The sequence below is a fragment of the Schistocerca cancellata genome, chromosome 6 (genome assembly GCF_023864275.1).
Source record: "Schistocerca cancellata isolate TAMUIC-IGC-003103 chromosome 6, iqSchCanc2.1, whole genome shotgun sequence".
Classification (NCBI taxonomy): Eukaryota; Metazoa; Arthropoda; class Insecta; order Orthoptera; family Acrididae; genus Schistocerca; species Schistocerca cancellata.
The window spans coordinates 488,916,908-488,933,230 of record NC_064631.1 but is presented as its reverse complement, the minus strand read 5'-3'; positions in this window follow the sequence as shown (position 1 = coordinate 488,933,230).

Genomic DNA, 16,323 nt, shown 5'->3' with positions numbered 1-16,323 from the left:
CGTTCCCTATAACCCATTCTTCGTTCTGAAAACAGTCCTTCCTTATCTCTCGGTACTAAGATAAAACGAACTGTGTCACACATCTAAGTAAGCAATACTTTGCAAGCATTTCATGCTTATATTTTGCACTTCTGAACTTCTATCCATTCGCAGATCCCGCCCTCCTCCCTGTTACCCATCCCTTGACATCTGCATCTACAACTAAATGAATACTCTGCAATTCATAATTATGTGCTTGGCGGGGGGTTCTGTGGTCTGGTGGATTAATCTTGTATTGATGTATAAAACGTGTAGGTTCACACCTCACGTCAGGCGTAGATTTTTAACACACACAAGTAACTCTCCTTCACCCCTAGTAACGCCAAGTGCAGAACGCCAGTGAGCTCTGTAGTTCAATATCCGCAGTAAAGATAACATCCCTTCGCTGGCGACTGGGGCAGAGCGGCATTCGTTTGAGCTGTGACAGATGGAGAAACCCCGGAAGGCAGAGACTCTGTCACCAGTAAGCCGTCGTAAACTAGAAAACGTATTTCATTTAACGAACCAATGGTCATGTAAGTTCACAAGGTTCTTACTTTATTTGAAATTGAGACGTTGAAAATTGTGTTGCTGGACTGGGATTCGAATTCGATTTCACTGTGTTCCCCAAGATTGCAAGCTCTTCTAGGCCTCCTCGAAAGGCATCTATCTGGTTTCGATTCCTGGTCAGCACAAAATATTCATTATTTCATTTCAAGCCCTAGCATGTGCACTCTGAACTACTAGTGAAAAATAGTTGCATTTTCAACGTCTCTTCGTGCATTGTCAGCTGTAACGTGTTCGTTTCATCTCACTGCCACATGATGAGCTTTTGATCACAACATTACAAGATCAAACGTTCCCTTACATCTTTTCAAGTTCAAACATTTCTCTCCATCCTACCGGCGAAAACAGATTTGGGTTTGATGTTGTGTTCGTTGTGATCAGCAACGACGATATGTTGTGGCTTCAACTTCTAGCAGCAGAGTATTTTCCACCACATCATTGAAAGTACAAACATGCCACTCCTAGCTATTATTGGAAAAGAATTTGATAGCTAAAGTGTCTCCATGACCACGTGTGTGGGGTTTGAATTCCATTCGGCACAGAACTTTTCGTCGCCTGATGTCTAGCTAAACATGCGCACATCTCGCTACTGGTGAACCAACAATAGCTATTTATCGTCTGCTCCTGGCTAGAAAACGACGGCGCTAGATGCTGAGTTCGAATCCCAGTCAGGCAAAAACAATTCTATCGTCATTTAAGTTTCCAACATCTCACTGTTGGTGAAAACATTTGATATTTAACTTCTGATTTTACGTACTTCATTAACAATCCGATTAGATGCTGGATTCGCATCCCTGTCACAATGGCATTTCAATTTTAAACATGAGCATACCTTGTTCCTTGTGAATGACACCATATTAAACGTCGTTGGGGGTACTTCCCAGGAAGGTAACTGTTATGACAGATTCCCAGTTCAGTACAAACATTTTCGTCATTTATTTTTAGGATCTGAATTGATAACTGATACTGATACTTCACGTCTCTTTATGCCTAGTGATCGGGTCCCAATAAGGCAAAAACAAAGCTTAGCTTAGTTAGCAATGGCTATAGGTGCTGGGTTTGAATCCAGGTCCAGAACGGTCACGTCATTTAAAGTTCAAATTTGTGTACACGTAGCTGTTGATGTGTTACGAGAACAATGATATTACTGGTGACTCGCTGTTAATGTTGAGATTTCCGTAGAGTGCCTCGTCCAATATTCAGTTTCCAGAGCCACTGCCGTTGAGCGACGGTCAGCACGTGGATGGAAAACCTTTTCGAGAGCGAAAAACTTTTTTCCAATTGCTGTACAGCTTTGTAACTCCATATATATTGTCTCAAGTATTTAATTTTGACTAAGAATTACTGTACGATATATGTAAAACAATCTGTTTTCTCAGAACTTTTGGAATGTCATTTGTTGTAATTAAGGTTAGTTTATGAGTGTTATGGGGTGTCTCATCGCCACAAACATGTTTTCTAATATGTTTGGTATGACGATATTATTTGACGATTACACTGACTGCCATAAATACCTTTGGTCTCTAGTAGTCTCTTGCAGTACCCATTGTGTGTAGTCAAACGACTGTACCCCATGAGGTTTTGGTGTTTAGAGGACCTGCAACACAGCTACGTTATGTTGGTTGTATTCAGCAGTGACCCACTTTTTTTGCTGTCAAGTGTACCGTGTGCTGTTACTAGTCATTTCCTTTCCAGTTCCGCTTGCAGATGCAGCGAGGGAAAAACGGTTGTCTATATGCCTCCATAAGAGCCCTAATTTTTGCCAATGGCTTTGCCGTAGTGGTAACACCAGTTCCCGTCAGATCACTGAAGTTAAGTGCTGTCGGGCTGGGCTAGCACTGGGATGGGTGACTATCCGGTCTGCTCAGCGCTATTGGCCAGCGGGGTGCACTCAGCCCTTGTGAGGCAAACTGAGGAGCTACTTGATTGAGAAGTAGTGGCTCCAGTCTCGGAAACTGACATACGGCCAGGAGGGCGGTGTGCTGACCACATGACCCTCCATATCTGCATCCAGTGACGCCTATGAGCTGAGGATGACACAGCAGCTGGTCAGTACCGTTGGGCCTTCATGGCCTGTTCGGGAGGAGTTTAGTTTAGTTTTAGTTTAAGAGCCCTAATTTATCTTATCTTGCCTTCGTAGTCCTTCTGCGAAATGTACCTTGGCTGCAGCAGAATCACACTGCAATCAGCCGCAAATGCTGATTCTCTAACTTTTCTCAATAGTATTTCGTGAAAAGAAAGCCGTCTTCTCTCCAGGGATTCCCATTTACGTTCACGACGCATCTCTATATTACAAGCTTGTTGATCTAACCCACTTTTCAATTGCTTCAATGTCTTTCTTCAATCCGACCTGGGGAGAGTCTCAAACACTCGAGCATTACTCAAGAATGGGTCACACTACTGTTCTATAGGCGATATCCTTTGTAGATGAGCGATACTTTCTAAACATTCTTTCAATAAACTAAAGTCTACCATTCACCCCTCTTCCTAGCGGCCTTACGTTCTCGCTCAAATGCTTATCGCTTTGCAACTTTGAATCTCAATATTTAATGGTCATGACAAAGTATGTTTCATATTAATACAATATTAAATAAGTAATGCTAACTGCCATAAATATTTCCTGATGTGTATAGGCGTAAAATTGTGATTTTAAAAATGGGATATAGTGATTGTACATAAGGGTATCAACACAGATTGAGTAATACATAATGTTGGGATTATTTCGTTGTAATAACGTCATTTATAAACTCATAACAGCAATTCCTTCATTTTTTTTCAAGTTTTCCTTATAATTAATGGGTTTCTGATCGTATCTCATTATTCATTGATACTTCCCAATTGCTAGGACACAAACTTGCTTTTAGTGAGGAGCGAGGCTTGGGCATCGTGTATTTAGATTTGTCATGTCTTCACTAAATTGATTCACAGCAACTACTGTGAAATTATATGCAATGGTTAATGGCAGAATCACCTCACACCATTTTCTGATGGAGTAAATAGTCCATTTCTAACAATGTCAACATTGTCACGAAGACAATTTCAAAGTTGCCCCCTCCTCAGTATTATTCTTCATGTATTATGGACTAACTGAGTACCTCCCTAATTATGGGTGCACTTCTAACTCCACAATGAATTACGCATTCCTAATTATTAGTACACTTGTTGCACCACGAATAAGTGGAATTCTTGTAAATCTCGAGCAGCTATGGCTGGAAGGCAGTGGTTAAGTGCGGGCGATGTTGATATTTTGCAAACTAGTCTGCGAGGCAGGTTCACGACACGCCTCGCAGGCTAGAAGGCGCGGCCCGGAGAGCACCGTATACAAATGTAAAGTAATCAGGGCAGCACAGGGCACCGACGCGCTGTGAAGAACCCATACGTTACAGTTACAACAGTGCCTAGTGACCTGCCTGCAGGGGCCGAAGCAGGCTGAGGAAAGCTGACGTTCTAATTATTAAAGAGCACTCCACTTGTCCCTTCAAAGGAACTACGTCAGGGGCGTAGGGAAAAGACGCATGAATAAGCGAGACCGGAGGCTCAAAGCAAGCAGTCGTGTCGCCTTTCTGTCCGCGTCTAGAACCAGAGAGAATGACGATTGTTGAAGTTGCAGGCCAACCACGACGACCCTCTGGTGATGGATATCGGCGACCAATCGGCCCGCTAAAACTACCTCCAACCTCCGCTGTACGGGCGCGTCATTGCTGTGGCGGGGCGCGTCGCACCTTGGAGGTACACTATGTGATCAAAAGTATCCGGACACCCCCAAAAACATGTTTTTCATATTTGGTGCATTGTGCTGCTACCTACTGCCAGGTACTCCATGTCAGCGACCTCAGTAATCATTAGAAATCGTGAGAGAGCAGAATAGGGCCCTCTGCGGAACTCACGGACTTCGAACGTGGTCAGTCGATAGGATGTCACTAGTGTCATACGTCTGTATGCCAGGTTTCCACACACCTAAACATCCCTAGGGCCACTGTTTCCGATGTGATAGTGAAGTGGGAACGTGAAGGGACACGAACAGCTCAAAAGCTTACAGGCCGAGCTCGTCTGTTGGGTAACAGAGACCGTCGACAGTTGAAGAGCGTCGTAATGTGTAATAGGCAGACATCTACCCACAGGAATTCGAAACTCCATCAGGATACACTGCAAGTACTATGAAAATTAGGCGGGAGGTGAGAAAACTTGGATATCATGGACGAGCGGCTGCTCATAACCACATATCACACATATCTGACAAGTTTGTACATATATTGTCCCGGCTAGTTGAGAACCATTCCTTGCCTTGTGGGTCGGGCATAAAACATCTTTCAATCACGTTGTGAATCTAATTGTGTGAACTAGCAGTTGGAAATTGATCTCGTTTTTTATTTCCAGAGACATTCCATAAACTTTCAACCACGACGGATCTAAAGACAGTGATTTTATTACTCGGTAATAACATAGCAATCGGGTTCCAGTCTATTTTTTCTAATTTTTGTTTCCCAAATAATTTGATTTAGTTACCTTCGTAGTCAAAATGCCTTCGTTAAATCCTATTATCTGTTTGTAACAGCTAACCAGCTTTTCTCAGTAACCTTTGAATGATCACAGATATAATCATCTTTGTACTAGCTGAGTTTTGGGATTTAGAAAACACGGAGAAAGTCTCGTATATATTCTGTTTTATTGACATACTTCAATTCTTAAATTAATGAAAGATAGTACTGGGGAATCAATAAAGGAGTTGATCCTAGTGTGTATCGTACCAATTTCCTTCGTGTTGTTGTCACCAAAGGTATGATTTCCATGAAACTATTAATATTTGATAAATCATAAATATGTCTCTGGCTTTACAGTGTCTAAGCTCCTTAATTCTCCCGACACGATATTAATTATAAGTCCGAGTTCTTTCAAGGTCTATTTAGCACAAAGTTTGCCTTTTCACGGACGCTGTATCTCACGTCTCGTTTACTAGCAGAATCGCCTTAACAACGCTCGGCAAAGATATTAGTATGAGAAGGTCCAACTATTTTCCGTCCCAATATCTCAAAATAATCTGTAATTCACCACTCCAATGTCTAATCCAGTTATCAGAATGAAATTTAATTAGGCTTATAATCCCTAGCTTCCGACTACCACGGAAGACCGCAAACATGCACCATTGAAAACAAAGACTCAAGAGAGCTAACAATGCTGCGCATTGGTTTATATAATATGTTCAAAACAAAACGCAGCTCAGTTATGTCTTCCTTGGATTCCCTTTGTACTACTTTGCGTTACTCTATTTCGAATATCTACTCTTTGTAAAATTTTAACTAACTATTTCTCCGAAAGACTACTACCGTTTTTTGGCTCTTGTATCATTTCGTATTACAGAAATTAATCTAATATTAGTTTCTGAATACCCACTCTCTAATGATCGGTTACAGGTTGCAGATTCCAGGTGGACTATATTATCCACATTAGAACGGCCTTGGCGAAAATCACTCTGGGTCGAAGCCAAAGGGTCCCAGGATTCAAGGATCTCTTAAAGCCTTCAACTCAGCACATATTCAAATAACTTGCAGAGGGCATTGGTTAAAGTGATCAGACAGTAGCTCTCCATCTGAAGAGGCAGTTTACCCGATTTCCCAACTGAAAAAACGACACTTCCTCGTGAATGGGAAGAGAATTCCCAGTCGCCCTGTCGTTCTGGAGTCAGTTAAAAAAGGGCAAGTATATGACATTGAATAGCCACCGATAAGTGTTGAAGTATTTGCTTGTGCACACAGTCCAGTCCAGGACCCACGTTGGGGCAGAGCAAGGCCACTGGAGAATTCCCACTCGCTAAATATGGCATTATAAGGCTCCAGGCGATTGGGAACGAAAACTAAAGGGAGTCGTTCCAAATAGTGTTTAAGGTGATGGAACATGGGCAGATAGTGGATGGATGCTGAGGACTGGGCGAAATGCCAAGCAAAATGATTAGCGAATGCGTCTGGGTTGGTGAGGATAACACCATTCAGGGTAATTCCCAGGACACCTCTGGGAGAATGGTGGCCACAAATGCGCCTGATCTTTGCCCATACCTGTGAAGAGGGATTATATGGCCCTATGGTAGCGACATATCGTTCCCAACAATCGACATCTGGCTTTTAATTAGATAATGGGCCTGCACACAAATCCATTTAAAGGCCAGGAGATGAATGAGAGATATATGGCATTTGTAGTGTTGGAAGGCACAACAGAGGTCTTTAAAAGGGACAGCAATTTTGGCTGTCTACCAAGGGACAGTCTTCCATCAGGGAGATCCCGAGGAAGAGGGAATCGCTGAAGCATCTGCGAAAAGGATGGCGTCAGTCAAAATCTCCATGGACTCACCAGTGCCATCATGTGGTAGAGCAGGTAGGATAGCAGCCAAGGAAAATCCATCTTAATCCACATTAGTAAAGGTCTACCAGGAAGCGCATCCAGGTGAATGACCCTTAAGAAAAGATGAGAGGAAAACGATTGCTGTTGCACAAATCGTCATGATCCCTCCACTGACAAGTCTTCAACAATCCTGCCCTTGTAAGTAGTCATAGTACTACCCCACAGAGGGTTATAGGTGTTAAAATCCCCAAGGAGAAGAAGGGAAGAGGGAGCTGCCTAAGAAGGGCAAGAAGGGCAGCAAGCGTAGGGGGCTGGTCTATTTACACTCTGTTACCACAGATAGATCCGAATAGCCACTGCTGTCAGTGCAGTTTGAAGAGTAACTCAGGCAGTAGCAATGTCCATGTGAACCAAAGTACAGACAGCGCTGGAGGCTCGCAAAGATCCGACCTGGTTCCGGCAAGAAGTTTGGAAATCACAAAGATTCGGCAAATGAGTATCCATGAAGTGAGATTCCTGCAATACAACAAAAGCTGCACAGTAGAGAGAAAATTCCGGAAGATGACGATGGTAACCACTACACTTCCATTGGAAGAGAGTAGTACAAGTATCCTGATTGACACAGAATGGTCCAGAATCGATCATTGTGCCAAGTCAGTGTCTGTCACTGATAGGGATATGGGGGGCTCAAGGCCCACAGAGCAAGAGTACCCTGACTGACTCGAAGTAACAGGTTTCTTGTCCGGGAGACAGTGGGGAGGGCCATCTTCTTCTCCTTTGCAGGGTGGTGGGGAAGAGAGCAAGTAGTCACAATATTGTGACCTGAAAGAGAATGAGCAGCCTCAATGTTACTTCAAGGCAGTTGGGGCACTCATACTCTGTGGGCCTCAAGGCTTCTTATCCTGGAGACGCTGGGGGGCGGGGGGGCGGGAAGGCTCATAGAGGGGGCCCCATTACCAGTAGGTGCCAGAGAATAGGAAAAGGAACAATTCCATGAAGGGATAGGATGGGAAATAATAGGGAGGAAGAAAGGAAATGAGGACAGATGGAAATAAGGAGGAAGAAGGAGGAGAAAACGATGCAACAGAAGCAAAGGTAGATGTTAGAGATACCAAGGGAGATGGTCGACTTTCTGTTGCGCCTCAGAGTAGAATAGACGATCGAGAGTTTTGAATTCCTGAATCTTCCTTTCCTATTTATGGAATGGGCTGCCTGGCTGGCGAGGGGAATGTGAGCCAGAACAGTTCACACACTTGGGCAGTGGGGTGCAAAGATTCCCCACATGGAGAGGATGGCCTCAGTTGCTGCAAATAAGAGCCACCTCACATTGGAAAGACTGTGACCAAAACACAGACATGCAAAACAGGACTTCACATTGCAACAGTAAACCATAACATTGACTTTTTCTAGAAGCCAGTATCAAAGCGCCAGTATCAATACAATTGTCCTTAGGAGCTCTGTGGACTCGCCAGTCGAAATTAAAGCCATTCCATGGCAAATTAGTCCTGAGTTCCTCATCACACTGTAGAAAGAGATCCCTGTGGAAAATAATGCCCTGTGTAATATTTAAGGACTGGTGAGGAATACTATTCACTGTAATGTCTCCTACGCACTCACAAGTCGAAAGGGAAGCGACTGACCGGGAGAAGAGGTTTTGATCAGTAGGGAACCAGATCGCATCTTACTCAGGGGGTCAACTTCACGAAATTTATCTTCAGTGTGTTCTTCAAAGAAGAGGAGTGTAACGGTTCGTCTCAGAACAAATCTAGTAGTACAGAGAGGGTTTTTCCCCAAATCAGTGGGCCTGGCCCTTCTCCCAGGGGATCGCCATGGAGATGTAGGCTGAGGAAGCAAAAGTAGGAGCAGAGAAAGAACTATTTATGTCTGAAGAGTCAGTCGCAGAAGAGCAGCCAGAAGTGTGGAGCTAGGGACGATAAACGTGCAGAGCGTTTCTCCTCGTACCACCCACTCGGATAAGGGGCTCGCCTTGTTGGCACCACCCAGCCACAGCGAGGGCTGTCTAGCATGGCAGTCCTTGACATAAGATCTGATGCCCCAAGAGGATGAGCAACCACTCCAAACTCAAGGCGGTGGCAGCTCAGGTACCAGAAGCGATCACTGGGTTGTCAGGGGGCTGAACCAGAGTTGTACATAACAGGTCCACCTCACAGACTGACTACCTCACTGGTGACCCAGCAGAGATGGAAATGTTTTATTTACAGCATTTAGCTACACCTTACAGCTACTTCCCTACACTGTCGCCACTCTGGCAGTGGCCATGTTCCCACTCTCCAGCTATTGATTTTTATAAGACAGTTCGGATTAAAATTAAAGAAACTTATTAAGGCTAAAATACAGATGAAGATTTTTTTTAAATACTTAATGGCGATGTGATTTATATTCTTAATCACAATGATGATAATGAGATATGGGCTCCTAGTAACCGCCGGTAGCGATAGAAATGTGGGTGTTATGGGGAGGTTATGGGGATGGAAATACACTACTGGCCATTAAAATTGCTACACCACGAAGATGACGTGCTACAGATGCGAAATTTAACCGACAGGAAGAAGATGCTGTGATATTCAAATGATCAGCTTTTCAGAGCATTCACACAAGGTTGGCGCCGGTGGCGACACCTACAACATGCTGACATGAGGAAAGTTTCCAACCGATTTCTCATTCACAAACAGCAGTTGACCGGCGATGCTTGGAGAAACGTTGTTGTGATTCCTCGTGTAAGGAGGAGAAATGCGTACCATCACGGTCCGACTTTGATAAAGGTCTGATTGTAGCCTATCGCGATTGCGGTTTATCGTATCGCGACATTGCTCCTCGCGTTGGTCGAGATCCAACGACTAGCAGAATATGGAATCGGTGGATTCAGGAGGGTAATACGGAACGCCGTGCTGGATCCCAACGGCCTCGTAGCACTAGCAGTCTAGATGACAGGCATCTTATCCGCATGGCTGTGACGGATCGTGCAGCCACGTCTCGATCCCTGAGTCAACAGATGGGGACGTTTGCAAGACAACAAGCATCTGCATGAACAGTTCGACGACGTTGGCAGCAGCATGGACTACCAGCTCGGAGACCATGGCGCTGCATCACAGACAGGAGCGCCTGCGATGGTGTACTCAACGACGAACCTGGGTGCACGAATGGCAAAACGTCATTTTTTCGGATGAATCCAGGTTCTGTTTACAGCATCATGATGGTCGCACCCGTGTTTGGTGACAACGCGGTGAACGCACATTGGAAGCGTTTATTCGTCATCGCCATACTGGCGTATCACCCGGCGTGATGGTATGGGATGCCATTGGTTACACGTCTCGGTCACCTCTTGTTCGCATTGACGGCACTTTGAACAGAGGACGTTACATTTCACATGGGTTACGACCCCTGGCTCTACCCTTCATTCGATCCCAGCGAAACCCTACATTTCAGCGGGATAATGGACGAGCGCATGTTGCAGGTCCTGTACGGGCCTTTCTGGATACAGAAAATGTTCGACTGCTGCCCTGGCCAGCATATTCTCCAGATCTCTCACCAATTGAAAACGTCTGGTCAATGGAGGCCGAGCAACTGGCTCGTCACAATACGCCAGTCACTACTCTCGATGAACTGTGGTATCATGTTGAAGCTGCATGGGCAGCTGTACCTGTACACGCCATCCAAGCTCTGTTTGACTCAATGCCCAGGCGTATCAAGGCCGTTATTACGGACAGAGGTGGTTGTTCTGGGTACTGATTTCTCAGGATCTAGGCACCCAAATTGCGTGAAAATGTAATCACATGTCAGTTCTAGTATAATATATTTGTCCAATGAATACCCGTTTATCATCTGCGTTTCTTCTTGGTGTAGCAATTTTAATGGCCAGTAGTGTAGATGGGAGGTTTCTTTGTTTGAAGGAACTGACACTTGGTCTGCAGGCGTTTTGGGTTGGAGTGGGACACCAACTAGGTGAAGAAAAAGTGGACTGGTGCTTTTATTTAGGACAGGATGGTCAGAGTAGGTTACAGGTGGAAGGGAGGGTAGAGCGCAGGGACGAGTTCATGGTCAGAGAGAGGAAGGCGATTGAAATTTCATTGGGAAAGGATATGGACTGCGCGAAAATCGAGGAAAGTTGGGACATGTTGTTGATAGGAACGCTGCACCTGGCCAGGTTTCTCAAGGATAAGGAAGAAAATGTTCAAATGTGCGTGAAATCTTATGGGACTTAACTGCTAAGGTCATCAGTCCCTAAGCTTACACACTACTTAACCTAAATTATCCTAAGGACAAACACACACACACCCATGCCCGAGGGAGGAATCGAACCTCCGCCGGGACCAGCCGCATAGCCCATGACTGCAGCGCCTCAGACCGCTCGGCTAGTCCCGCGCAGCTGATAGGGAAGACCATAGGGTGTTGGGAATGAGGCTTGCGAGAGGTGTCACTTGATACACTAAATATTTCACTGTGCACTACGAGGTTAAAAACATCTCATAAGAGAATTCACGTTTAAAACGAAAAATCAGAAAGTATTGCGTGTTAGTGCTGTAATTCATTGCTGAGAACAGTGGAATATTCATACCTGCCGCCAGAGGAGAGACGGAAGGACAGCAGTCCCGCCGCCTGCGCCATGGCTATCAGGGCCGCCATCTTGATCTATGTAGAATCCGTCACGTGACCAGGACGCTACTGGCGTTCGGTGATGGCAACGCGTGGCTCTCGCTGCCCCCGCGTAGCGCCGACACGATTTGCCCTCGCGTGCTACGGTGAGCCGGCAAACACTTTGTTTACTGCGGGGTAATTGGTACCTGCGATAAGGATGTTGTTCCCAAAGAAATAACAAACGCTGCCAGCGTTCGATAAGAGATTAGTGGTGCTCCACTTCAGCGGTCGATGTTAAGTATCTGTGACCCTTGACACTGTTTTGTTTGATTTAACGGAATGCCATTCGAAAGGCGTAGAATGAACACGAGAAGTAAGTATGCTGTACAGCTCAAATCACCATATTATGTACCGACTTTTCAATCAAATGTTAGGCGTAACACACACTAGTGGTCACTGAAATTGCGACACCATGAAGAATGAATGCAACTAACATCAAATTGGCAAGCAGTATAAAACATATTTCGAAGAGAAAAAGATTGTAAACCACAAAACTTTGGTCAATGTAACAGCGTCTACATCCTGTATACAGTAACGACGGCTACAGTGGGCAGGACGGATATCGCGGTCGCTTCGTTTTACTCTCTTGGAGAGTGGTGCAGCCTTGTGGAGAACATTTGAAAATCTTCGAAGAGACTTTCCTGGTTTTTCCAGCAAGTTCCGTGGCGCTTGTTGCTCGCGCTCCTCTGCTCTGAAATATTTTGTAACTTTTGCAATACAGACTTTCGCACGTCTGTATTGCAGCAGTTAATTGGTACAAAGCTGGTAAGAAATTAATTTTAGCTTCCAAAACCAAATGTTTAGGAACTGCATATTTTATATAATTTCGTATTCAGACAACATTTAGATAATGGCGTTTGGTTTGTAGTGCGACACCACCTAAGTGAAGACAAAATGGACTGGCGCTTTGATTTGGGACATGATGGGTAGAGTAGGTTACAGATGGAAGGGGGCGATGTCGTAAAGTGGCCACTTTGTCCGAACATACGTTTTGTAATGTATTTACCTTGTTGCAAGGCAACGAAAATAAATATAGTAAGGCATCATTAACAACTTGGTGGGAAGTTATATTCTACTTTTCAAGTGTATGTTAAGATGCAATCAATTTATTTAATAAAATCATTACAATAATCATGAGATTTCCAAGCTATGCAACAGGCATTGGATACTGTAAGAAAAGAAAAGATGCCGTTTGCTGCAGCAGCCAAACTATTCAACATTTCAAGAAACACACTCAAAAGAAGAATTCTTTCAATAAAAAACAAAAAAAAGTCATGCTACTGGGGACAAGAAGGTTCTTGGGAACTTCATATGTATAGTCAACCAGGAGCAAGAGTAAGAACTCTTTTTCCTTGTTTCTGAGGTGGAATGATGTTATCATGACGCACCAGTAACTGATTTACGCCACTTGGCATTTCAGTTTGGTGAGCGGAATAGTCTACCACACGCATTCAACAAAGAGAAAAAGATGGCAGTTAAGGATAGAATGACAGAGTTTAAGAAGAAACATCCATACATTAGCCTTAGAAAATCAGATTCCATCTGAATCCTATTTTTCCTTTTCTCTCTCTCTGGTCATTTTTCCCTACCTGATTCCACTTCATCTGAATCCTATTTTTCTTTTTCTCTGCCTCTGGTCACTTTTCCCTACCTGCTGTGCCATTTTGCAGACGTTCGTTCAGGCTCTTTTTTTAATACAAAACGAGGATTGAAATAATAATTCAAGTGTGTTATAGTACAGAATGCAGTCATTTCATACGAATGCACTGAAGCGCCAAAAAACTGGTATAGGCATTCGTATCCAATCACACAGTTATGTAAACAGGTAGAATATGGCGCTGTGGTCGGCAACACCTATAGAAGGCAACAAGGGTCTGGCTCAGTTGTTGGATTGGTTACTGCTGCTACATTGGCAGGTTATCAAGACATTAAGTGAGTTTGAACGTAGTTTTTAAGTCGGCGTACGACGATGGGACTCAGCATCTCCGAGGTAGCGATGAAGTGGGGATTTTCCCGTACGACTATTTCACGAGTGTATCGTTAATATCAGGAACCCGGTAAAACATCAAATCTCGGACATCGCTGAGGTTGCAAAAAGATCCTGAAAGAAAGAAACCGGCAACGACTGAGAGACTCGTTCAACGTGACAAAAGTGCAACCCTTCTCCAAATTACTACAGATTTCAATTCTGAGTCATCGACAAGTGTTAGCGTGCGAATCATTCAACGAAACATCATCGATATGGGCTTCCGGAATCGAAGACTCACTCGTGTACCCTTGATGACTCCACGACACAAAGCTTTACGCCCCGCCTGTGCCCGTCAACACCGACATTGGATTATTGATGACTGTAAACATGTTGCCCGGTCGGACGAGTTTCGTTTCAAATTATATCGAGCGGATGGAGGTGTACGGGTATAGAGACAACCTCATGAATCCACGGACCCTGCATGTCAGCAAGGGACTATTCAAGCTGGTGCAGGCTCTGTAATGTTGTGGGGTGTGTGCAGTTGGAGTGGTATGGGACCCCTGATACGTCTAGATACTACTCAGACAGTTGACACGTACGTAAGGATCCGGTCTGATCACCTGCATCCATTCATGTCCATTGTGCATTCCGACAGACTTGGGCAAAATTCGACATCCCACACGTCCAGAATTGCTACAGAGTGGCTCCAGGAACATTCTTCTAGGTTTAAACACTTTCGCTGGCCACCAGACTCCCTAGACATGAAAGTTATTGAGAATATCTGGGATGCCTTGCAACATGCTGTCCAGATATCCACCCCCTCGAACTCTCACGGATTTATGGACAATCCATCAGGATTCATGGTTTCAATGACCTCCAGTACAACTTCAGACATTAGTCGAGTCCGTGCCATGTCGTGTTGTGGCAGTTCTGCGTTCTCTCGGGGGCCCTGCGCGATACGAGGTAGGTGTACCAGTTTCTTTGGCTCTTCAGTGTATGTTTCATATGCTTGTCTATGACTTGATGTCAGAGAAAAACAATATTTTTCCTTAGGGTGGTCACTTTACTCAGCTTACCCCTACAAAGGAAAGATTACGCAGCGTATTTCTCATTCTGAAACGGCATTTGAGTGTTGGTTGCTTGTGAGAAGATCCTATTATGTCTCACTAAGAAGGAGAAAGAGCCACCACCACATCTCCCAATTTGACGACGGTATGATCGCGGCCTATCGAGACTGCAGTGCACTGTTATATGATACTGCTGCTCGCGTTGGCGGGAGCCCGCAACTGTCATGCGAATACGAAATCGAGCGGTTCGAGAGAGCCAGACCCAACGCCATGCATACGACAGGCGTGGCACGACGACTTCTTTCCAGAGGTGTCCAGGCTCTGCGTACATCAGAGGGTGCGAAGAGAACGAACATCGCCACATTGCATTCGTCATCATCATGCGAGCCCAGAACCGGCTTTACGGTATGGAATGCCAGTGGGTACACAGCATTTCATAATCTGAACAGCAGATGTTACGTTCGTAATGTTAAGGCTGGTGATTTTCATTGGTTGTAACTTGGACAGCAGATTCCGTAGACCAGTCAACGATCAAAAACGGTCGATTAGGGGAAAAATCGGGTAGCCACTATTTTTGTACTGTGATACGAGGAAATGTCATAAACAGCATACTAAAAAATCCCCAGTGGTGGTGTATAAGCGCGGGGAAGGATTGGAGTCGTTTAAAGGTCACTTTTTTATGTTCTTCTTGAACAACCGCGTCTCCTTGTGGAAATATTTCCAAGTACAAAATGAACTACACTACACTTTCTACAGGATAATTACTGTTTATCTTTTCTCTAGAATTAATAATTTCCTCATTGCAAAGGATAGAAAAATCGCAGGTTATTAAAAATAGTGTTGCGATGGTATAAAATTACTGATTACTATTAAAAGAAGTGGGTGAATAACAATAAATGTGTTTGCCACATCTAAGTTCAGTATAACCGTATTAAAGGATAAGTTATGTTCTGGGGGTGTGACAAGCTGGATAGGGATGGGGAAGGTGGAGAGGATGCGGAGTGGCAGTGTGAGATAAGGCAGGTAGAAGCATTCTGGTTATGCGGTTACCTCCTTCGTAGGTCTGCAGACTGAAGAGCGAATAGGTAATTCACCACTGTATCTACCCCGTTACGTCACAAGAAGCAACTCTAGCCATTTCACGAAGTTATACTAACCCTCTGCAGTGCGTCTTATGAATCACTGGTGACGCAGTGTACAGACACGCCTGAGGGCGTTTACTTTGACAGAGTGCATTAACACTACGTGGAATACAGAGATGAGTTACTAATAATGCTAACCTAAGAAACTCGTATGGGCAGAATCTGCATAAAGCTCTGCATTCTGTTCTCAGGTACTCTATGCCTCCCCACGATTTTCTGTCCAGTCCTCGCCTGTGAGTAGACAAAATAAATTTACTGAGATCAGGTTTATATAGTGATTTTCAGTTCATGATGATGTGATGATAATGTTTGGTTTGTAAGGCGCTCAACTGCGCCGTTATCAGCGTCCGTACAAATGCCCGATCTTTACGCAGTCCCGTCTGGCCACATTCACGAATGATAATGATATGATGAGGACAACACAAACACACAGTCCCCGGGCGAAGATAATCCCCAACCCGGCCGGGAATCGAACCCAGGACCCCGTGATCCAGAGGTAGCAACGCTAGCCACCTTTTTTTTATCTCATTTTGTTCTATACTGTTCGTTGAATTTGTTCAGGTCGGACGTC